General features: G+C 41.7%; 1 protein-coding gene across 3 annotated transcripts in view; it reads left to right on the forward strand.

Annotated features, from left to right (window-relative positions):
* The window catches only part of DPP6 (dipeptidyl peptidase like 6), a 1,159,861-nt gene that overhangs the window by 388,067 nt on the left and 747,098 nt on the right, over positions 1 to 24,696 (forward strand). The window lies entirely within an intron of this gene.

Raw genomic sequence — 24,696 nt, forward strand, 5'->3', positions numbered from 1 at the left:
GTCGGGGGTTAACGACGTTTGCCGCTTCATTGCTAACGCTGATCAATCCCAACGCCCCCGAAGGAGTAAAAAAAATATATAAACTTTACTAAAAAGCCACCTATACAGTAATGCAGCTCTATGCATTGATTTACAACTGCACAGAACCTAAATCAATTATTGTAATATATGCCATGCTAACTAATCCCCATGTGACCTACCTCGCGGATATGTGAGACATTTCAAAGGTAGTATTTGCATATCACCTTAGTAACCAATGACTCATCCCTAGACCCGTTTTTGGGGCTAAACATTGAAACAGAATCGCTATGCATTGATCCTTGCTGATACATTCTTTTACAAGGGCCTATTGTACTTGTGCACTGTCATTGAAACACAGCCGGTGGTCAGGGGCGGACTGGCCATAAGACCCACCGGGAGAAATCCCGGTGGGCCGATTGGTTTGGGGCCGGTCCGGGGCCGGTCCTGTACTGGTGGGGCCGGTATAAAAACAATAACACATGAAACTCACCTCTCTGACGGCCCGACGCTGCTCCCCTGCTTGATACCAGTCCGGCCGCGGTGACAACAACGTACGCGCCGGCGTCGCATAGACCATGACGTCGGCAAGCGGCTGACGTCATGGTCTGTGCGACGCCGGCCCGTACGGAGCTGTCACCGCGGCCGGACTGTGTTCAAGCAGGGGAGCAGCGTCGGGCCGTCAGAGAGGTGAGTTTCATGTGTTATTGTTTTTATGTACTGGCTGTATACCAGGGGCTGATGCTGTATGCCTGGGGCTATGTGCTGTACGCCTGGGGCTGGCGCTGTATACCTGGGGCTGGTGCTGTATAGCGGGAGCAGGCTGTACGCTATGGGCTGTAATACTGGGGCTATGGGCTGTACACCAGGGGCTATGGGCTGTATACAGGGCTATGGGCTGCAATACTGGGGCTATGGGCTGCAATACTGGGGCTATGGGCTGTACACCAGGGGCTATGGGCTGCAATACTGGGGCTATGGGCTGCAATACTGGGGCTATGGGCTGTAATACTGGGGCTATGGGCTGTACACCAGGGGCTATGGGCTGTATACAGGGCTATGGGCTGCAATACTGGGGCTATGGGCTGTACACAAGGGGCTATGGGCTGTAATACTGGGGCTATGGGCTGTAATACTGGGGCTATGGGCTGTAATACTGGGGCTATGGGCTGTAATACTGGGGCTATGGGCTGTAATACTGGGGCTATGGGCTGTAATACTGGGGCTATGGGCTGTAATACTGGGGCTATGGGCTGTATACAGGGCTATGGGCTGTATATCAGAGGCTGGCGCTGTGTACTGGGGCTATGGGATGCACACCAGGGGCTTTTGGCTGTATACAGGGCTATGGGCTGTAATACTGGGGCTATGGGCTGTAATACTGGGGCTATGGGCTGTAATACTGGGGCTATGGGCTGTAATACTGGGGCTATGGGCTGTAATACTGGGGCTATGGGCTGTAATACTGGTGCTATGGGCTGTAATACTGGTGCTATGGGCTGTAATACTGGTGCGATGGGCTGTAATACTGGGGCGATGGGCTGTAATACTGGGGCGATGGGTTGTATATCAGAGGCTGGCGCTGTGTACTGGGGCTACGGGCTGTATATCAGAGGCTGGCGCTGTATACTGGGGCTACGGGCTGTACACCAGGGGCTATGGGCTGTAATACTGGGGCGATGGGCTGTAATACTGGGGCGATGGGCTGTAATACTGGGGCGATGGGCTGTAATACTGGGGCGATGGGCTGTAATACTGGGGCGATGGGCTGTAATACTGGGGCGATGGGCTGTAATACTGGGGCGATGGGCTGTAATACTGGGGCTATGGGTTGTATATCAGAGGCTGGCGCTGTGTACTGGGGCTACGGGCTGTATATCAGAGGCTGGCGCTGTATACTGGGGCTCAGGGGCTGTAATGCTGGGGCTCAGGGGCTGTAATGCTGGGGCTCAGGGGCTGTAATGCTGGGGCTCAGGGGCTGTAATGCTGGGGCTCAGGGGCTGTAATGCTGGGGCTCAGGGGCTGTAATGCTGGGGCTCAGGGGCTGTAATGCTGGGGCTCAGGGGCTGTAATGCTGGGGCTCAGGGGCTGTAATGCTGGGGCTCAGGGGCTGTAATGCTGGGGCTCAGGGGCTGTAATGCTGGGGCTGTCTGGCTGTATACTGGGGCAGTCTGGCCGCATACTGGGGCACGGGCAGACTGAATATACTAGGAGGGCTGGCTGGCTGTATACTGGGGGGCTGTATATATACTACAGTGGGCTGGATGTATACTGTGGGGGGGGGGGGTTGGCTGGCTATATACTGGGGGGGGGTAATGGCTACTAGTAATAGTAGCTATATTCTTGTACATAGGGGGCAGTATTATAGTAGTTATATTCCTGTACATAGGGGGCAGTATTATAGTTGTTATATTCTTGTACATAGGGGGCAGTATTATAGTAGTTATATTCCTGTACATAGGGGGCAGTATTATAGTAGTTATATTCCTGCACATAGGGGGCAGTATTATAGTAGTTATATTCCTGTACATAGGGGGCAGTATTAAAGTAGTTATATTCCTGTACATAGGGGGCAGTATTATAGTAGTTATATTCTTGTACATAGAGGGCAGTATTATAGTAGTTATATTCCTGTACATAGTGGGCAGTATTATAGTAGTTATATTCTTGTACATAGGGGGCAGTATTATAGTAGTTATATTCTTGTACATAGGGGGCAGTATTATAGTAGTTATATTCTTGTACATAGGGGGCAGTATTATAGTAGTTATATTCTTGTACATAGGGGGCAGTATTATAGTAGTTATATTCCTGTACATAGGGGGCAGTATTATAGTAGTTATATTCTTGTACATAGGGGGCAGTATTATAGTAGTTATATTCTTGTACATAGGGGGCAGTATTATAGTAGTTATATTCTTGTACATAGGGGGCAGTATTATAGTACATATAGTAGAGGGCAGTATTACAATATATTTTACTTAGGGGCAGTAGTATTATACTAGTTACATTCATGTTTATTGGAGAAGGTATTGTAGTATGTTTTTAGTGTACATATATGGCAGTATTAAGTTGTGTGCTCTTAAAATAGAAGTGTTATTCCTTTACAAGGAGGCAGTATGAGTCTCTTTCTCTGCGGTGTACATGTTGATTTAGACCATCTATTAACAGTTTGCATAGAGTTTAGTAACTCCACCCACATCACAAGGCCACGCCTACTTGTTTTGACCCCCGCCCACCGAATGGGGCCACTTTTACAGTTTTTTCCAGGGCCACTTTAAATTCCCAGTCCGCCCCTGCCGGTGGTGATAGGGTTAACCGCACGTAAACAGATTTGTTATCCTCAACAGCTGACACAAGCCAGATATGACATAAAGCATATGTATAGCTATGTATGTAATGTATAGATAGCAATACTAGTGCTATGTTCTTATTCTGTACATCTTGCTTATATCTCATACTGAGTCTGAGCTGTAGATTGGGGGTAGTAGTGCTTTAAGTTCTGCATCATCCTACACCTTAACCTGCGTCTATAAGGAATCTGATGAATCACATCTTGCTGGAAACTTATATCCTAAGAAATTATTGAGGCAGGTCAAGGGTCATGAACCCCACAAGAAGGAAGTAACTGCATCCTATCATATGAAACTTCAATATGATCAGATCAGGTATCTGTGACTTAGATGGATAGTTCTCCCCTGCACCTGTAGAGCAGGACACTAAGACATCATTTGCATGGATCCCACATGCCAAGGATGATGAGTTAATTATTAAGACTTTTTTTGAAACCTAATCTATACAGCGCTGTGAAATATAATGGCGCCGGGGAATATGATGGTGCTATTTAAATAAAGCTTTATTAATATTATTATTATTATTATTATTATTAGTATTATTATTATTATTATAATCTTTATTCATATAACGCCACCAAATTTCGTAGCGCTATACAAATTAATATTATTGTTATTATTATTATTAATACTATTAACTGAAATATAATACTTTAATATATATGTATTATCTTATTCTTTTATTATATATTATACAATCTCCCCCACTATCTCCCACAATATTTCATACTATCCTGTGGCCAAAAAGTTGTCTGGTCCTGTAATATAAGCAGCATCTAAAATAGGTTATAACCCAGTGACATAATGGGGCACATTTACTTACCCGTCGCAATCCCGATCTGGACTGTCCGACGATGATGCACTGTATTCACTAAGATTGTGCACCCGATATCCTCCATGTGTCGCTTCCCCGCTCAGGTCCTCCAGAGTTCACCTTCTTCTTCCCGGTGCATGTGATGGCATTGTCTTATGACACAATTTAAAAGTTAAATCCCGCGCTTAGTCCAAATCAATCAGATCGTCTGACGACCACGCCCCCCGATTTGTGACTCATGAAAGCCTACACGATTGCGGAAAAATCCGATCGTGTGTGACATAATGCCCTTCTAAATCCCTGTCCTGGTGGCGCGATCCCCGATAAGTCAGAAAACCCGATGGAAATGCGGCTGCGGGAACCTTAATAAATAAGCCCCAATGTTTTCAGTTTACACCATAAGTGTCAGTATAATGTGTAGGGTTATGGTGCGGGTAAATGGGGCATGTGCCAGTGTGTAATGTTTCTGGGACAGGGTATCTAAATACAAAACAAGGATCCATCCTTCTGTAGCTCCAGTTGTGGTATCAGTCCTCGGCGGCCATAGGGGTTGATGGGTTTATAACAGATTAAGTAGTGAATTAATTATTTGGCACAGGCTATAGTACAATTAGCTCTGCTACATCCTTATATGGAGGAAGAATACATAGTAGAGCTCCGTTCACAACTTCTTTAACCTTGGGCTCCTAAAGAAGTCGAAGGATAAATCTCTTGACCAAACTCAGGAGACGGGACATGAGACTGTTGTGACATTTATACTGTATTACAAACATAAGCACTTGCAAAAAACCGACTATTTTAGAAAGTTTGAGCAGTGACCCCCTCTAGGGTATTATATATATATTTGATTATATTCCTTTTTAACTTCCTGTTTATGATGATATCATCCGTGTTATCTCACGTCCAGATATTATGTAGATGGCCCTTTTGCTGTCTGTGCTGTAGGTGGTGCTGTCGGAAAGGAAAGCATCATCTATATACATATTTAGCGTTATATTTTTTGCCTTTTTTCCCCCCCTGCATCCAGCTTAGAGCATATTTTTAGTTTGTCAGTGCGACAGATGTCTGGGGGAATCTTCCTTTGATGACACAGAGCTCAGAAGCAAACAAAAAAGTACATTTGCCATGCAAATTATTATTCTTTTTTTTTTCTTCCATATTTACTGTAAAACCATCTATTTTGTAAGTGGCATGACTTAGACTGTGCAGCGTTCAGCATAATGCATCCTGCCAAGCGCAGCTCAGTAAAAGGACTAATTAGACTTCTTTTTTAATAGTGTGCTGGCGCTTGGAGGCTGCGCTCCTTTCCTCTTGGTGTTATATACAGCTTGCTAGGGCAGAGGGCTAAGTATTTAGGAATTATCTTATCTTATTTTCCATTAACTTTCTATTGATTATTTTTTTAATACTGCTTACCTAGCATAAAACACGGTAATACAGTGCTCAAACCACTGCCATACTGGTCCAGTAAGAGGTTACATTTGTTTTACCTATGTGGCCTTAGGGTACATGGCCAGGAGCTCCTGGTCACAGATATCAGAAATGGTATTGTATCTATTAGTTAGATTATGCTACAAAGAGAACAAAAATAAAGAACATACAAACAGGTACCAGCAGGGGCCTAATTAGGAGAGTCAGGGCCACATAGAAGACTTCTAAATCCCCCCCCCCCCCCACATCCGCTGACCACATGGGGGAAGTACACGGTAGTAATTAGAGATGAGATACCTAGTCCTGTCGTTCCATGTTTCCTCCCTCTGCCACAACATTTCTAGCCGTGTACTGTCCGGATGTGCAGCATAATATGTATATATTGGAGCACATCCTCCATTCTATAGTGAGTCAGGTCTGATGCCGGGGCCCCCTGACACTGTGGGCCCCATAGCAGCTGCAATTGCTGCTACTGCTGTAGTTACACCCCTGGGTACCAAACACCTATACTTATACCTTATCCACATGTCCTTATAAAAACATCCAATAACATCCAACTGTATATAAAGAGTACTGTGTCACCTACAGCTATGACCTATTCCCATGTCCAAACATGTCTGCCATTAAAGGAGTCTGTAAAAAATACACACAATTCTGGGATAACATATTCATGTTGTCTCTGACGCATAGAAACCACATTTTTGTTATCAATGCTCTTTTTCAATAGGAAAATGACATCCATAATGTCAGTGTTGAGTCTAGTGCTGAACATCGTAGGTTCGGTCCCCCCCCCCCCCCCGACTTCAGTCAAAAGTTAGGGTTTCGGCTTACCCCTCACCATTTAACACCTCCAGTCAATCAGTACTGCCATTTAAATGCTGCCGACTACTTTGGCACCACATTTAACGAGTTAACACCCAAGTTCGGAGCCAGTACCGATTGCATTTAAAAAATAGCAGGGGATCAGACCCCAGCTAAAACTCTACACATAACATTTTTGAGGGTCCCTTCATCACTAGTTGTGCCACAAAGACTATAGTACATACTATATTCCTGTGTGATTGTATTTAGAACATCAGCTAAATAACACATATAGGTCTATAGGTGCGGCAGTATAATCTCCGACCATCCGATGAGCCAGATATATGAGGAGGCTTTAGCATCCTTTTATATCTGGTGGGCAGCCTTTGCCACCAGTTGCCCGTCGGTAATTCTACGCCAAGCCTTGTCTGTTGTATAGTTGTAACCTTTCCTGCGCCAGTTCAGTTTGCAAAGGGCAAATGGTATAGCGATTGTGCAGATGTGGGGCAGGAACTCCCCATGTCAACCCGATGGTCTTCTTGCTACGTCCCCTACATACTCCTCCACACATCCTCGGTGGGGAAGTGGCATAAAGGGGGAAAAACTGGTATACAAGCCCTGATGAAAATCCTTTACTACATGTCTCTATAGATGCTGTATAGATGTTGTATATGTCTTGTATTCATTAAACGCTTATGACTTGCTTACAATTTAATATGTCCATAGTAATTAATATCATTATCTCATAATACCAGATAATTATCTTGTACATTGACGTCTTTCTAAAAGTCAGTGCTACCTATCAGCAATGAACAGGTTAAATGCTGTACATTCCTGTTCCTTAATATATTCTCGTACAGCTGTAAGCAAATGACTATTTGAGTTCAGCTTTTTATGTCAACACATCCCGCATTGTCGAGGTCTCGCTTACACGGGGACTGTCACCGCACATGTCAAGCACACGTCAGGCGTCCATGACAATATTGCTGGGTGCCGACTTCTGAAGAGGACTAATCCAAAAATACTCAAGGTGAATCTACTAAAGCTTACAAAAAACCCCGGCAAAATTGTTTTATTTTTGTGGCTTTTTAGAATTTTTATTTTATTTATTTTTTTTAAATCTAAACATTTTATGCCATAACTCCATTGTTAACAAACCAATGACAACCAAGTCATGTTTAAATGCACACTTAAAAGTAAAAAGCACAATGCAGGATATAGGTAGAGAAGAATAAAAGGGTTCCGACACCTAATTTGCACTGATGACCTAGTCATAGTAGAGATCAAGATCTGACACTCAAGATTTCCCCTAAATCAGATATTTCCAGCTGAATCAGAAGAACAGCGCTAGTTTCTATGTTGTGGTGGAGCTTTGTTACTGCAGCTTTGACTCTGTTCATTTGACAACTAGAATTTAGTTGGAAAACCCTTCATAAAATTCTCCTAATTGTTAATCTCCTTCCCATTTCAGGACACCTAGCCTGATTTCTTACAGAAATCTGTGTAGTTATATGGCCGCACTTTGACAGTTGCGGGTGCTCACTGTTAGGGATCCTATGTCATGTTGCACCCTTGAAACTCCAAACCACAGCTCTTCATCTATATCCCCCACGGCTCAGTTTGACAAAGATTGGTTGTGCCGAAATGTCATGTTATGTTTGTCGTGCCACTTGAAGAAAAATAGCCTTCAGCATCTACTTAAAGGAGTTCCTCGGATTTTTACAGAAAAATTTTAAACTCCCAGGGGGCCGGGACAGGAAGAAAAAAAAGTATACTTACTCAGCTAAGGGATACCTGTGGTACTTTAGGCCTGTGTCTGCCTCAAAGTTATGAAAGATCTAGAGCAGTGATGGCGAACCTTTTGGAATGCCCAAACTACAACCAATACCAATTTATATGTCGCAAAGTGCCAACATGACAATTTAATTAATAACTTATTGATCCCTGCTGTATCACAGGTTTCCATCGTATTAGCGTCCTGAGTTCACCAATGCAATAGAAAGATTATGGAGAAATTTGGACTGTAGCTTCCCTCCAGGGTGCCCTGAAGAGAAAGAATCTAGCAGAACAATAATCCATCTCTATCCCGCCCTTCCCGCTCCTCCTGTAGTCCTGGCAGCCAAGGATGTTGCTTTAAAGTGGCGCTGAGCGCGGCACATCCTGGGCTGTATTGCACCACAGGAGGAAGCCTTGAATCCTGTCTGGCAAACTCTCTGTTGGAGTGAAGGCATGGGTGCCCACAGAAAGGGCCCTGAGTGCCACCTCTGGCACCCGTGCCATAGGTTTGCCACCTCTAATCTAGAGCAACCTTCTCTCCCACTAAAGTTTGCCTGGGTACGTCGCTTCATTAGCTTTCCCCAAATCTGTGGAACCCAATCGGTGTCTCCCATGACTTCTGGGTATGTTCAGCTTCGCAAAGGCCCAAAAAACACAAGTCCCAGAGCAAGTAGAGTAAAGATGCTTTCATTTTATTTACCACCTAAATTCCCCCTTCTGTGGACTTAGATTCCCGAAAAATCCCTTAAGAATGTGTTCACTGTACTTAGAAGGGTAATCCCACCGTGTGTAGTAGATATCGTGAGGATCTTTGATCAGTAACTGACTAGTGGGGGGTCTTGCCACTGGATTCATGTCTATCCTTAGAATAAATGTGCAGTACATACACTTCCACACCTCCGGGTTTAACAGGAAGGGAGCTGTTTTGTAGTCTTCTGCACATCGGGATACCAGGCATCAAAGGAAAGGTCATAGAAGCCTGGAGCCCTTCAGACTCTCGATGATAATAATGCTATGGGGTATCCTTGCCTTACATGCCATAAGTGTATCACATGGGAATTCACCTCTAACATCTAGCTATTAAATTATATATTTTTTACTGTATTATTCATTTTCCAATATTTTATTACTTTTACTTTAACAGTTCAGAACATCAGATTAGTTCAAGAATTCTCTCACTACGCTCTTCAGGTGCCTCCTTCTGTGTCTGCAATACAAAGTTGTCATTTCAAAAATAGCTGAGACTTTTTTTGCCTTTGAGAAAAATCACGACATGGTGGTCAGTTATCATAAGCTTTCTCTTATATTTGCACATTTGCCCCAAAATTTGTGACTTTTCCACTCCACTTGTAAAGCAGCAACAGAATGTTGCAGTTTTTTCAGGTTTCTTTAGAATCCAGATGTGGACATATAAAAAAGTCACAATTCTGGAGCAAATCGCAGCAACTTCGGCAAAAATAAACTTCAGTCCTGAGCAGGCATAGGAAAAATTTTAGAAATGTTGCAGAATGTATGTGCAACTAATTTAAAACAAAGCTGTGAAAATTCCAGCTGGGGCACATTTACTTACCGGGTCCGCGGAGTTCACCAATGATAATGTACTGTGCGTGATTCACTAAGATCATGCGCCCGATATCCTGCATGTGTCGCTTCCCCGCTCAGGTCCACCGGAGTTCACCTTCTTTTTCCTGGTGCATGTAAGGGCGTGTCTTGCAACACAATTTGAAAGTTAAATCCTGCGCTCAGTCCGAATCTGTTGCATCGTTCGACGGCTCGCCCCCTGATTTCTGTTACATGAAAACTAGCGCAAGCCACGCCCCAATCCGATTGTGTGTGACACAATGCCAGTGCAGACACCCCTTACCTGTCACAACCATGCAAAACCCGAAAACGTTGGAAAGTCTAGCGAAAGTGAGCACGCAGACCCTTAGTAAATAACCCCCATCATCCTCTAAGACAAATCAAACAAGTCTAAAACCCAGTCAAAAAAAGACACACATAAATGTCCTGACTAAAGATAAATGTAAGTAAGTTAAGTAAAAAAAATAGTCATATTAAAGCGTGCATCCCAAAAGCAATTCTAAACGGACTGCACTCCAGTTTAGCAGCCTCATAAAATAAAGCAAGATGACCTGAGCACATTTTAGATAGTGTCCTATAGTGATCTACAGACAGCACATTACAAAGCAGGAGGGATTGAGAATGCTGTACATAATATCATTTCTGCAGACAGCATGATATAGAGCAGAAGGATCTGAGCAGATAGTACATATTGTCCTATCTACAGGCAGCATGTTATAGAGCAGGAGGAGCTAAGCAGATTGTATATAGTTTTGTATCAGCAGACAGCATGTTATAGAGCAGGAGGAGCTAAGCAGATTGTAAATACCATAGTGTCCTATCCAAAGGCAGCGTGTTGTAGAGCAGGAAGAGCCAAGTAGATTGTACATAATTTCCTATCCACAAGCAACATTTAATAGAGCAGCTATTGAACCCCCCCAAAATACAAGGGCATATACGGGTCAAGATAAAAAAACTATTCAATACTTTAGTAACACCAACTTAACATCAACTAGAAATACATATTATATACATATTAATAAATGATACAATGATATGCTTTGAGTCTGACTATGGAAGCATACTAAAACACAAAAACTCCAAAGTCACTTAAATTGTATGACGCAATGTTAATGCTAATAAATCACATAAGGTGCAAGTACCAAACATAACTAATCGGTTATAGCAAAACCGCTCAAATCAGGGATTAAACAAGATATGTTTCTGCATCAGTGTAGCTACAATATTCTCAATGTATGTTTGCTTCATAATGCATCAAATCAAATAGTAGCTTTGCCCTTTTTTTTTAATCAAATCTGTTTTATAGATTTTTTAACATTTTATACAGAACCACAAAACCACAAAATCCCCCTCCCACCCTCAGACTGGTAGATTTCCTTTAAGCTCTGCTCATTTAAAAACAAGTGACTTAGCTGACGGTCTTTCTTCATTGAGCATGGCTACAACTATTTAACAATCAATGAGAATTAAATCTACCTTTGGAGGCAGAATGAGCAGATATATTTGAATAAATGATGCTGAATCCTTTTGAACTATTGGGCTTATTTACTAAGGGTCCGCAGCCACACTTTCGTCAGATTCTCCTACGTTTTCGTGATTTGCGCCGCTGTGACAGGTATTTAATTGGGGATTGTGTTGCACGCGATCGGATTTTGGTGCAGTTAGGGGGTGGGCCGTTGGACGATCCGACTGATTCGGACTGAAATTTAACTTTCACATTATGTTGCAAGATCAAGCACTTACATGCACCAGGGAGAAGACGGTGAACTCCGGCGGACCTGAGCGGGGAAGTGACACATGCAGGATATCGGACGCACGATCTTAGTGAATCGAGGCAGAGTGCATTCCGGTCGGACAATGCACGTTTGGGGAACAAGTCAGGATTGGTAAGTAAATGCCCCCATGTTTCAGTTGACTCCTATCCTTCTGCTCTATAACATGCCAGTTGGGAATAAGACATGACGTCCATAGCTACAGTTCTCCTTGAACTCTCTATATCCTGCAATATGTAAACACGGACATTGATGGATTTCTTAGAGAAGCTGAAGGATGTTGGGAATTTCTTGTACGACAGGAAAGACTTGACCCATTGGTTGATCATGACCTTCATCAGCCTAATTTTCTACCTTCTAGAAGGCAACATTTTTTTTAGGATATCATTTTAATGTAGTAACTTCCATTGTATTGTATAGAGTGAAATGCGTCACACCCCATGCGGGGGGTAATGGGTTTTGCATACAGAGCAGGTTCTGTCCAGGAGGATTCTGCATGAATGCCTGGTAATGAAGGCACAGGACATGTCAGTCAAGACAAATTGGCTAGACGCCAGGCTTTATGATTCATGACCTTGCCCGGTGACAGTCCTAGAATTGGGCTGCTCTGCATGTTAACTCATTTTATAGAACATCTTAGTGGCGGCAGATGGAAAAGATTATTTTATCAGTGAAGGTGAATGCGTTGCGGTGCATTGTGCAGATGTCTTAGAACATTATACAGACCGACGCCGTTCACTTTTCCTCTCTCTTGTGTAAGTTTTTGTGTTTAAAAATAATGAATTGCTTGGTAAATGAACTTGCACACAGTTAAATGAGACCGGTGCTCTATCCCAGGGAAGCAAACACGGAATGTTAAACAGCTGGATGGAAAGCCTGGGGATCCATAGTGGTTCTCACAAATCACCTCGCATGAGAAATGAGATACCTTCATCCTGTGGCGCTGGAAATTGGCGCATTCTATTGAACCTGTGAATATACAAACATGATCCAAAATGTTTGGGGGGCGGGGGTCATGGCCAACTTCATCTCTAAATGTAGATGTTCATAGCAAAATCTATTTTCTTTTAGGTAGGTAAAGCCTTGGCAAATGAATCATGTCATACTGCAAATTCAGACTGTTATTATAGAGCAAGAGGAGCTGGCTGACAAATATAGTTTTATGGGAGAAGATTCTGTGTAATTAGTCATTTATGTATCTGACCTTAGCCGTCCAGTGAATGGTCTTAATCAACGGATGACAGTCATCCCTGCTTTATCCTAAAGTCAGTGATTTTATCTCATAGTCAGAAACAGCAGCAACTTAGATGAATAATTACTGATTCCCAAGAAGCTGCTCATTCTGCTGGCAGATAGGACACTACATGCAATCTGCTCCGCTCCTTCTGCTCCATAACATGATGCCTGCACATAGTTCACTAAAAGGATTCACTAGACCATATAGGTCACTAGGTACAATCTGCTTAGCTCCTCCTGTTCTATGTCATGCTTTCTGCATATAGGTCACTAACATTATGTATAATCTATAGAGCTCTTCCTGCTCTATAACATTGTGTTTGTACATTGGAAATTATGTACATATTATAGTGAAATCTGCTCAACAATTTAGTTTTATTATATAGCACTTTCAGATAGGACAGTAAATACAATCTGCTCAGCTCCTCCTGCTTTATAACATGCTGCCTGCAGATTGTAGAATCCGCCCAACTCCTCCTGCTCTTTAACTTGTTGCCTGCAGGTAATACACAATGTACAATCGACTCAGCCTCTCCTGCTCTATAACAAGCTGTCTGCAAATTGGACACTATGGGGCACATTTACTTTACTGTCCACACCGCGATCCGGGATGTCCGACGATCATGGATTGTGCCGCAATTGACTACGAGCGTGCGCCTGATATCCTGCATGTGTCGCTCCCCACTCAGGTCCTTTGGAGTTCACCTTCTTCTTCCCGGTGTTTGTAACTGCATTGGCTGCGACACAATTTGAATATTAAATCCCGGGCTCAGTTTGAATCAGTTAGATCGTCCGAAGGCACGTCCCCCAATTTCTGAAAACCGACATGATTGTGACACAATCCCCTTCTAAATACCAGTGGTGCGAAACCGAAAATTTCTAAAACCCGACAAAAGTGCGTTCCGCCGGACCCTTAGTAAATGACCCCTTATGTGCAATCTGCTCAGCTCCTCCTGCTCTATAAAATGCTGCCTGCAAATATAACATTATATACAACCTGCTCATCTCCTCCTGCTCTATAACATGCTTCCTGCAGATAGAACACAATCTTCTCTGCTGCACTCACATTATGACATACTAAAGTAATAAATACTTTGTATTCTTGATCATAATTAAAATCATAAGAATTATATGCTTGGAATGATGATCCCCTTCCTTCTCCATGTTTCCGATTTGCATTGTATAATTAACACCGTATTCAGCGTGTATCACGAGAAGATCTGGGAAGCAGGGAGAACAATATGTATGGAGGGAGAGCGCTCATTTGTAATGGTGACAGTGGTGCTGGTGCCAGAAAGGAGAAGATTGATATTATAGGCTTTATACGTGGCTGACAGAATTTCCTGCTGCCCGCTGTACAATTATCATCCCATCATATATAGCTTTTCATTTTTGTCCCATTTCTATGGGATGTCACTTTGATTTATAGGCTCAGTATTTGCTGGCAACTGGATGGGTGTTGCTGAGTAAGATGAACTTCCTGACGGTCTCTTACCTTATCTCTCCAGATTATAGTGGTGGAAGCTCGGGGCTCGATGGGGACATGACTTTTGGTGAATGTTGCTCGTGTTTGAAGTGTTGTTGAAGTGTTTGTTATAGAGTTTACATGATGAAGAAAAGATGAATTTCTGAGCAGAATAATTGATTTCATTAGTTATTCTGCTCTTGATGGCCCAGGTGCAAACATCTTATGGAATGAGACAGAAATATAAAGTTTTTTTCTGTAGAAAATAAGTTTTTAAGTGCTAGTTTGTGGATTGTGGTAATGCAAAGGAAGCAGTTGGAAACTTAAAGGGGTCGTCCACTTTCTGCAAAAACATTTTATTGTTTGTATAATGAAAAGTTATACAATTTTCCAATATTCTTCCTGTATTAATTCCTCATTGTTTTCTAGATCTCTGCTTATTCTCATTCTATGGAAACTTCATTGTGTACTTCCAGTGAATAAACACCACTCCCTGGTCATGTGATGTCACACAGGTGCACGGCTCGTTATCTCCCTGGTCATGTGATGTCACACAGGTGCACGGCTCGGTATATCCCTGGTAATGTGATGTCACACAGGTGCACGGCTCGGTATATCCCTGGTCATGTGATGTCACACAGGTGCATGGCTCGGTATATCCCTGGTCATGTGGTGTCACACAGGTGCATGGCTCTGTATACCCCTGGTTATGTGATGTAACAGAGGTGCACGGCTCGGTATATCCGTGGTCATGTGATGTAACACAGGTGCACGGCTTGGTATATTACACAATCAGAGTAATTCAAGCTGTGTGCACCTGTGTGATATCACATGATAAGGGACTGGGTTTTATCCAATGGAAGTAAACAATTAAGTTTCCTGATAAATGACAGCAAGCAGAGATCAAGGAAAACCTTGAGGAATTGATACAGAAAGTATGAGGGAAAATTGTATTTTTTATTAACACAGCAGCTGATCTGTAGGCATAATGTTATGGATCAGGTGGAACAAAGCAAATGTATATAGTTTTGTGGGAAATATTCTGTATCAAGTGCCTAGTAGGTGATCCTTCTTAGTGTTTAATAGGTATGGATGGTATCTCAGTTTTCCCACTAACTAGTCTAATAAACTTTTTAGAGCAAAATTTTAAAAATTTAGATTATGCAGACTACAATCAGCTCAACTCCTCCTGTTCTATAACATGCTGCCTGCAGTTTCAACACTATTTACAATCTGCTCAGCTGCTCCTGCTCCATAGCATACTGCCTGAAGATAGAACACTATGTACAATCTGCTCAGCTGCCTCTGCTCTATAACATGCTGCATGAAGTAGTGATCATATTTTCACACCATTTAAGAGTTCTGTGTCCAGCTTCCTCTCTTAGTTCTATAAGTATTAACTGGAGGCTGCATGTGTGACCAACATCTCAGAAATGACTAAACCTGTAGTTTAATACCTCTTTTCTAGTGATTAGTGGGTTCCAGATTTGACCTCCCCACAGTAGTGGATTATAATATAGGCAGTTTGGGGGTATTGCCACCCAAACCACCCACCACATTTTATACTGTGAAAGACCTTCACCCATGAAATCCATGTACAATTGTTCCTGTTCGCAAAACACATATACAAAAAAGCAAGTTCAGGACCTTTGAAGGTCCTCAAACGGTTTTAAAACCGCAGACAGGCACATTTCCTCAGGAAGCAGATTCTAGTACTATATGTAGGAAGTAAATTCCAGACTTGTAGGGGATATAACATTCATACAGCCCAGGGCCCATGACAGTCTTAATCCGCCCCTGTCCCCCCATATCATCCTGTACATTTCCCCCCATCCTGTGGAGGTTTACAGTGGGATTATCCCTTTTTGAGATGAAAACTAATATTCTGAGGAATTGTATTCAACATGTAAATCTTCAATGGAGACAGAAAGTCTCATGTGTGATTTTATATACATTAAATATACAGATAAATATAATGTTTGTGTTTTCCTGCGATAAACTCCTGAGTCACACGACTCTCGGGTTCCTCATATTCAGTACATGATGTCAGTTCAGAAATAGACGATTATCTCATGGAATCTAATTAGCAGGAGACGGAGCCTGAGATCTGCACATTCAAGGCGCGTTGAAAACACCAGTAGCTTTAGGGCAGATTTTAAATGAGCGCCCCCCCTCCCCCATAACCTTTATCAATTAATAGACAACCGTGTCACAGAAGGGACCCCAGATCCAGTCATAATGACCTTTTCTTTGTTTCCATTAGTAATATACAGTGATAGTTCTCCTCAGAGAGGGATTAGTTTTAAGTCTTTTATGAGGTATCTTGACTATTTTCCTACTGTCATCTAAAACCTGAGTTCAGTCAAAATCGTACATTATGAGGGAGATTTATCATAAGTTTCTGAGGTAAAACTTCTAGTTGGCCATGAAAACCAATCAAAACACAGCTTCAATTTTATAAACAGCTGTAGGAAAATGAAAGCCGAGCTCTGATTGGCTGCCATGCGCAACTAGAACAGTACTGAGACTTCTGATAAATCTCCCCCTATATGTCTCATTTTAATGGGTCGGTTATGATCTAATGCATATAGATCAATGCTCAGACCCTTAATATACCTTTTTTTTTAACTCTCAATAGGCTACAAGGGCGCCACTGATGAATTAGTATTACTATTTTAGGGAACCTGTCAGCAGAAAACGATGCACTTTTTTTTACTAGTACGTTGTGAAGGAAATTACAGACAAATTATAGATCAAGTGTCACTTGGGGGTCCAGTATGATGGCCTCAAAAGTAAAATTCAGTGAATGAGATGTAAATTGATTATATAAAGTCATTGTGACAGAGGGGCAGATTTATCAGACGCTGTCAGTAGGTGCACAAGCATATGATGTAACTACCACCTCCTGCAATGCCAGATACATCAGGAGGCTCTGGCCTGCGATGCTGCTGTGATGTGCTGTGCCAGTGGGGCAGTTCTATGCCAGTGGGGCAGGTCTGGCCTGCAGCACAATTGCGCCATAGCCTGCACCTGGTTGAACAAAGGTTATAGCTAAAAAGCAGGCATGGAGCAGGAACACCCCGAGGTGGCATATTCACCTGCCGGATGTGCCCTCCTTCACACCCCTCCATGCCCACTTGGTGTGGAGGTGGCATATGGGGGGAATAAGCAAAATTATTGGCCGCGCAAAAGGAATTGCGTCTATTTCAGAGCTTGCGTGCTAGTTTTCAGGCAACGAATCATGCACCAGGCTTCAGGACAGCCAGTTATCACTGGATGGAGGACCACCAATTAAAGTGAAGGGGGAGTTCTGAGATGGGGAGAGCTTGACTTCAATGCTAAACTCTCCACCTCTGTGACTCTATACAATCAAATCCAGATTTTCTGGAAAATGCCGCCTCATTGGGTCATAAACAAAACAAGATCATTTGTTAACCTGTTTGAAAACATGCTGGTAGTGGTTTATTCGGTCAATTTCTGCTGGTAAGTTGAAAAGGGGTTGTACAATATTATGGGTTGAACCTTGAATGGAACTGAGCTGTACCATGAATGGGTGAGTTTTAATTGTCAGTGCATACCATTCAATGGTATCGGTGTCCTCGGGATTTTAAGAAGGGAAGAGGTTTGGGGGTGCCCTCTTTCGGCTCCCTATAAGAGATGTCACAACAGTCAGATAGGTCTGTTTGTTACTATTTCTTAAGTTGAGGACTGCCTGTGTATATATTTATACCAAATTTATTGAATTATACATCTGGAATATATTAAAACCTCATAATTCAACTTTATTGCCTGCAGTCCTTTGCTTCGTTTTTTATACAAAATTGTCAAAATGTAGCTAATGTTTTGCCATCGTAGACTGACCCCTTTTTCTCAAACACTTTCCCCTTTTCCGTTAAGCAATGTCCCGTTGCCCGACAAGTCACAAAAAGTATCTAAATTACATAGTGAAATGGTACATTATTATGAATTCAGTAGAATTTTCATTCCCTTTGACTTTTGACCATTTTCATTCTCTTTGACAAAGAATAGTGCAGCTGATTTTTTTGCAATCAAAACCCAATGGGAACCCAACAAAATGGGGGCAATGATCATAATGTTCCACTGTCATCTTGAATAAAGCTGTTATCTTATGTAGGCTCTAAGAATCAACATACAACCCATGTATTATAAGGAAATGGAGATGTGGTGTGTAAATGGATATGAAACCTAATGTAGTGTGCCTGCCATTATCAACATGTAACCTTGGGAATGCATGTCCTTTCTTATAACATGACTCCCAGAACCTTTCATGTTAGGTGGGATGTTAATATTTTAACAGCACCTATGTTAATGTCTCCCATAGACAGCTGAGTACCACACTGCTCGCTGCTCTATATTTGTAAAGGAATTCAGGTCATTCATTTGCATACAGTTGGGCACCATCTGTTAGAGATTATTCCATATGTATCTGATGTGTGATGCTTGGTTGGCTGTATGTTTTACAAAAATCCCATTACAGTTGGAAAACAGCTTTTTATGTCAAGATAATAATAGTGTGAGAAGACATCAGGGACATTCTCTATGTCACAGGGTGCAATGAGCTTCAAGCATGTGTGATGTCATTCATTTTTGGCTCTTAAGAATTACCATATTTATACCCAGTGCCTTTTTATACTTAGTTTTACAGAAATGTATCTGCTTGTTTTGGAAAAAAAAATGTGTATAGGGAAAAGGTCCATTTCCGTAATCTTGTTCACAACGCAAACTTACATTCAAAGTTCAGGTCCGAGTTTGGCTCAACCCCCTGCCATTAATCAGCACTAATCTGCATGGTTCTGCCATTTTGGGTCGAATCATTGCTGCCTGATGATGTCATCTTGAGCGATTGCCCTCCCGAAAATGGGTACTGCTACCCAAGTGTGTCCACGGTAATTTAATTGCTGAGGATGACTTTGCTAGCGGCATTTAAACAGCTTACACCCGTGATTGGTGCTGGCGCAGACTGTTACTGGTTGGCATCCAGGTTTAGTACCCTAGTGGTCACCCATAGGCCCGCATTTAAAGCATTTGCGCCAGTTTTCTGTCTGACTTTGCACTGAAAACAATGTGCAAACTGCTTACACATGTATTTATAAAGTGTCAGCACCAGTTTTGTGTCGCAGCTGCTCTGTCCTGCAAGACAGAAAAAATGTGCACCTGATGTGCGCCACAATTCTGCAACATGAACCAAGTGCACCCAAAAATAAATGGTGCCCAATTCCTGAGCAGTGCAGGGGGCGCCAGATTAGTGAAGATTGTGCCCCAGTTATGATGAATATGGGCCCCCTGCACACTTCACAAGCAATCTGCACATAGTACAGACTGCACTAGCTTTGATAAATGTGGGCCATAGAGATAAGTAAATTATCCAAAATTGAATTCCTAGAATCTTAGTCAACTTTTTTTAAAGATTTGATATGGTTCCAAATTTAAAAAGGTCAGAATCGTCTTTCTCCTATTTTCCTGGAAATTAGTATATAAACCCCTTCAGTCCTCTAACACAGATTTTTTGTAAATTTTTCATTTCAAATTTCAATACTATTTTTTTTTAAATTTTCCATTGCCCATCCCCCCCTCCTTAAGCTCAACGATGAATGGCAGTATAAGCTAGGTGTCATTTTAAAAGATTTGTTCAAAGCAATAAGAAAAGTTTTGAATTTGATACGTTGCCTGAAAAATGGCAGTTTCATATTGAATCTAGAAAACAATAACCAGATGCGCTCATGACTAGTCACATATACAAACTACCACTCTACGCCCCTGGCAATAATGTGAATTGGTGATACAGGCTTTTTGTGGGATAAGCCACATAGTCATCTATTTGGCTACCCAATTATTGTGACATAAATTTATGATTTATTACATTAAAATTTTTTGGCTTAATAGACACATGTGTGGAGAAAAATTTCTTATCACTGCGGGATAAGTTTCTTCCACGGGTGCTCCCGCGACACGTCTCGGGTCGTGAGCTCACCTGTGCTTTTCCGTGTGCCCCAGCAACCCCGTAGTTCTGACTCACCTGTCCCCACTCCTGTTTCCGGTCTGGTGGCTGTGCATGCGTGTCCCTGTCTCCCAGGACACGCACGAGCCGGCTTTAGAAAATTTAAATGGCCAGCGTGCCACTGATTGGCTGCCCATACCCAGAATCCTTTAAATACCAGCCTCTCCCTGCACACCCGGCAAGATCTTTGTGCCTTACAGCCTTAGAAAAAGCTTATTCCCATGTCCTCTGTGATTAGTGTGATTTCCCGTTGTGACCCCAGACCTGTTCCCATTTACGCTCCTCTGCTGCCAGCCCTGACCTTCTGCTCTGCCTCCGACCTTGACCGGTGCCACCTGTCCTGACCTCCTGCCTGTCCCTGACCAAGAACCTGCCTTCCATTTCTGTACTTTGGCTGCCACCGTGGACAAAGTCGCACCCATGGGACGACTTGGTGGTACCACAGCAAGTCCAACCCGCTTTGTGGCAGGCTCTGGTTAAAACAGGGTGCCACTTAGACTCTGGTCCCGGGTGTCGGCTAACGTCTTCATCCGCGTTGGTCCGGTGGGTCCACTATCCCTGGAGCCTGACACCTTCTATGACTTTTCTGAAAACACTTACATGACTGCCAGTACCAAAAGTCCTATTCACTGTAGGCAGGTACCAGGAACATTTCCCTAGTCTACCGATCCCTGAAGGTCCCAATAGTCGGATAGTACAGATAGGATATACTTGTATCAAACTAAATTTGATCTAAGTAAAGTGTATGTTAAGTGTTTCCCCCGACACCTTCCGTAGTGGAGGGTATGACATAAGTGCATGTTGCCTAATAAAATAATATATCTATGAGATGTGTTCACATTTGTAAAACATAGTAAATGGAATTTAATCTAATACAAATTTTGAGTTTTCTGTACAAAATGCAGTAGTATCAAATATGAGCGCATCACATTTGCATTTGTCCAATATACAATGGACTAATAAATGCTTTTGTTAGATGCAGTGGGGACACATCTGTTGCCTCTTTTTCACTGCTCATTGATCTAGATGCAATTTTGTGCACAATAGCAGGGTACAGTATGCCCGCTCTCACCACTGACATGCTAATCTTAGCACATCCACTTTCATATTATGATTTTATAGAGAATTTCACCTTTCAGCATAAAAAGGCAAATTGTATTCCCCTGCTATGTTTTATGTCTATTAATGTAAACAGTAACATATTGCTAGAACATCTAAAAAAAACAGCATCTGTCACTCGACTCAAATTATATATGCAATATAAACATCATCATTTCATGGGAAGATTCCATTAAATGAGGTTCTGACCTTTTTAGTGTCCTGGTAATGAGTGTGTCTATCTCAGAATAAGTCTCAAGGCTAAAGCGCGTGGGATGACTTTGACCACAGTGACGTGAGGTCATGTAACAGGCCAATCGGCTGTCGTCCTTTACAGAAAGCTTCTAAATTCTGTCATTTAAAAGGACATAATCACTAATGAATAGTATGAGCAGCTATTTTATTAAGGTTCAGATGTGTCCTACCTTATCGTTCCTCTTGGCGTAACATACAGAATCCTTGAGATGCGGAGTAAGATGACCTACTTAAAAGAAAAATGAAAAATGTATATGATTTATGTTTATACGTTACCTCCCTTCGTACAGTCATTCAGTGTTTGTGTTGTTAATACCAGTTTGTTTGTTATGTTTTGTTGTACTTTTGTATCATAAACAATTTCTTCCCTGCATCTGTGTCTTGAAGACACAGATGCAATAGTTTTTTTTTCTAACAGTAAGGGCCTGCCTATTTCTTTTGGCTTATACTTCTGTTTGGTGATTTAGGTGGCCGAAGATTCCTCCAGGACGCCTGGCCTTCGGGCAGCTGCCCAAATCACCCAAATTCTAACGTGTTTACATATATGGCTGCACAGATAAAATTCAGGAGGAGAGCAGTGAGATATTACTCATAATTTTAGGACAGATTTAATGTTTTTGTCTAACAGCATAAATTGCGATGAGGTAGTAGAAGATATTCTATCACTATTTGATTATTTTTGTGCTTTGGATGTGTATGTTGAACAATATTTTAGCTGCTAAAAGTATAGACCTGTATAGACAAGTGTAGGTGCTACAATTCAGAAGACAGTTAAGTATTGTGGGGTATTTGTCACCCTCTACTAAATAACATCTAGCAGCCCAGATGATTGTGTTTGGGTTTCAAATGGGGTGGGTTTTCACTTATTGGTCCTGGGCCCATTCTCAGTCTCTTTAAGTTTACCACTTGAGTTGGAAGTCTACATGAGCAAATCTATTTGTCTTCTCATAGATTCAGTATAAATCAGGCAATCTGGGACCAAATTAGATCTGAATATTTTCTGATTCACTTTAGATCTTGTAGATATGTATGATGATGTTTGTACCATAATAAGTCTAATTGATCCATTAAAATATCCTATGACTTCAATGGACTTTTAAATTATGATGCACTTTGGCTTGTGGCTAACACTATTGCTGTGCCGTATCCTCGCCCTCTTTGAGACTTCAATGGACTTTTAATGATTTCCGTTTTTGTCCATTTTTACCACTTCCGTTAGGCTTCAGTCATTATCTTTCTAGTGAATGCTGAAAATGAAAGGTCCTAAAAAATTAATATAGCAAAATAGGAGTTTTTTGTGTTTAAAAGTAGTCGTGTTTAAAAGTCTACTTACTAACCGAGATGTTGTCTTTTCTATACTATTTTTATTAAATCTTGGGGCAGCGCAATTAACTTTAAAAAGAGTTTTATAAAATATGCTAATGAGTTGTTGACTCTCAGGCTTATGCCACCTGAGGGTCTCCTGCTTCTGGGTACTGATAATTTATGTACACCCCTATGTACACCCCGGCTGACGTCACCGGAAGTCTGAGTGATCAGATGGTGGGACCCGGCTGTGTTAAGAATAATGGGGGTGTACATTATCAGTACCCAGATGCACTCAGATTTACATCACCTCACCTCTGACTCATTAGCATATTTTGTAATACTCTTTTTAGGTTTTTGTCGGTGCATTGCATATCTAACCATGTGTATAAAATACATACCCTTTCCATTTTCTTTTTCTTTTTTTTTACCTATTTTTACATTGTGAACTTAAATAAAGAATTTTTATTGTAATTTTCGCTCCGTTCCCTTTAGGTCCAGCCCCTATTTTGATACATTATATTAATTATTATCCTTCATTGGGTCAGATATAAAAGCAGATAAATAGATTTTAGTGACTATTCTTCCAATTTTTTGGTATGTAGAATTTTACCCATTGCAAGTGAAGCAGAAGTAAGAAACAACAACAACCTTCCATTACATCAATCTGAAATCTGTTTCTTTTTAATCTCTTCCCATCCATTTGTCATTACCCCAGGGTTTTTTCATAAAATATACATTATATGTGTATATCCTTTGTGACTGCGTACTGAGTTCTGTAAAGACGGATATACATTAACATTCCTACTTGTCCGCTCAAGCATTTAAAGACTACGTGGAAGATGAAGTTTCATCAGTAGAACTGACAAATGAGAATATTGACGGTGAGAAGTCTCCAGTCTTGGCTTAATTAAATGAAAAGCCCTGGTAATTGCAAAGGGGAATTTTCGGTGTCCGAACCGATATGACAGATATCCTTGTGTTTGTAAACTATCCAATGCTGACAGATGAGAAAAACATCTTCATTCTGCTCAACGTGTCCTCATTGCTTTATGTTTCCCCAGCAGACATTCTATTACCAGCCAATAAAAAGTAACGGGAGTATCTGCTCAGATTTGTCGATGGTTCTCTCCTAGGATTTTTAGCCTTAGTGTTGAATATTTGAAGGCTGTCATGAATCTTACATAGGGGTTTGATTTTAGATTGATTTCTATAAGTGTTGAGCTCTCACCAAGCTCCGTGCGCTAATTACTTTACCGTAATCACCACCGATGACTAAACGGGAAGCATTAGCCCAAAGGGTTGTAGCTGGCCTAAAAATAGTTCAACATTGCAAGGAAATATGCGCATTGCTTTTCACAGAGAATAAAACATGATGGTCTGCATCTACTGTTTACCTTCTGTTAGAATATTCCACCTCGGGCGGAACAAAACCGAGGGTTTCATCTATAAAAGGTTAATTCCATTCATAAACGATGTTCCTTATGTAAAGTCTTTATGTTGAACACCAGGGTCTACTGAATGAAAAACTGATTCCAGAATTTGCTTATAGAATATTCAGGAATCATTTTGTTGTGTGCATTCAAGGCTGGATTGCAGAAGGGGAATTTGGGGTAGATGTCCAGAAGGCTTCGCTACTATGAGATATCTACCTATTTACAGCAGAACAACATAGAGCAGAACTACTTGTTCCTCATTGTTGGTTTACTTAAATTTTCAGAGCACGGTTTTTAAATATTTTCAAATAATTGGGACATTCTATGGTCATATCA

The sequence above is a fragment of the Engystomops pustulosus genome, chromosome 5 (assembly GCF_040894005.1).
Source record: "Engystomops pustulosus chromosome 5, aEngPut4.maternal, whole genome shotgun sequence".
NCBI classification, from domain to species: domain Eukaryota; kingdom Metazoa; phylum Chordata; class Amphibia; order Anura; family Leptodactylidae; genus Engystomops; species Engystomops pustulosus.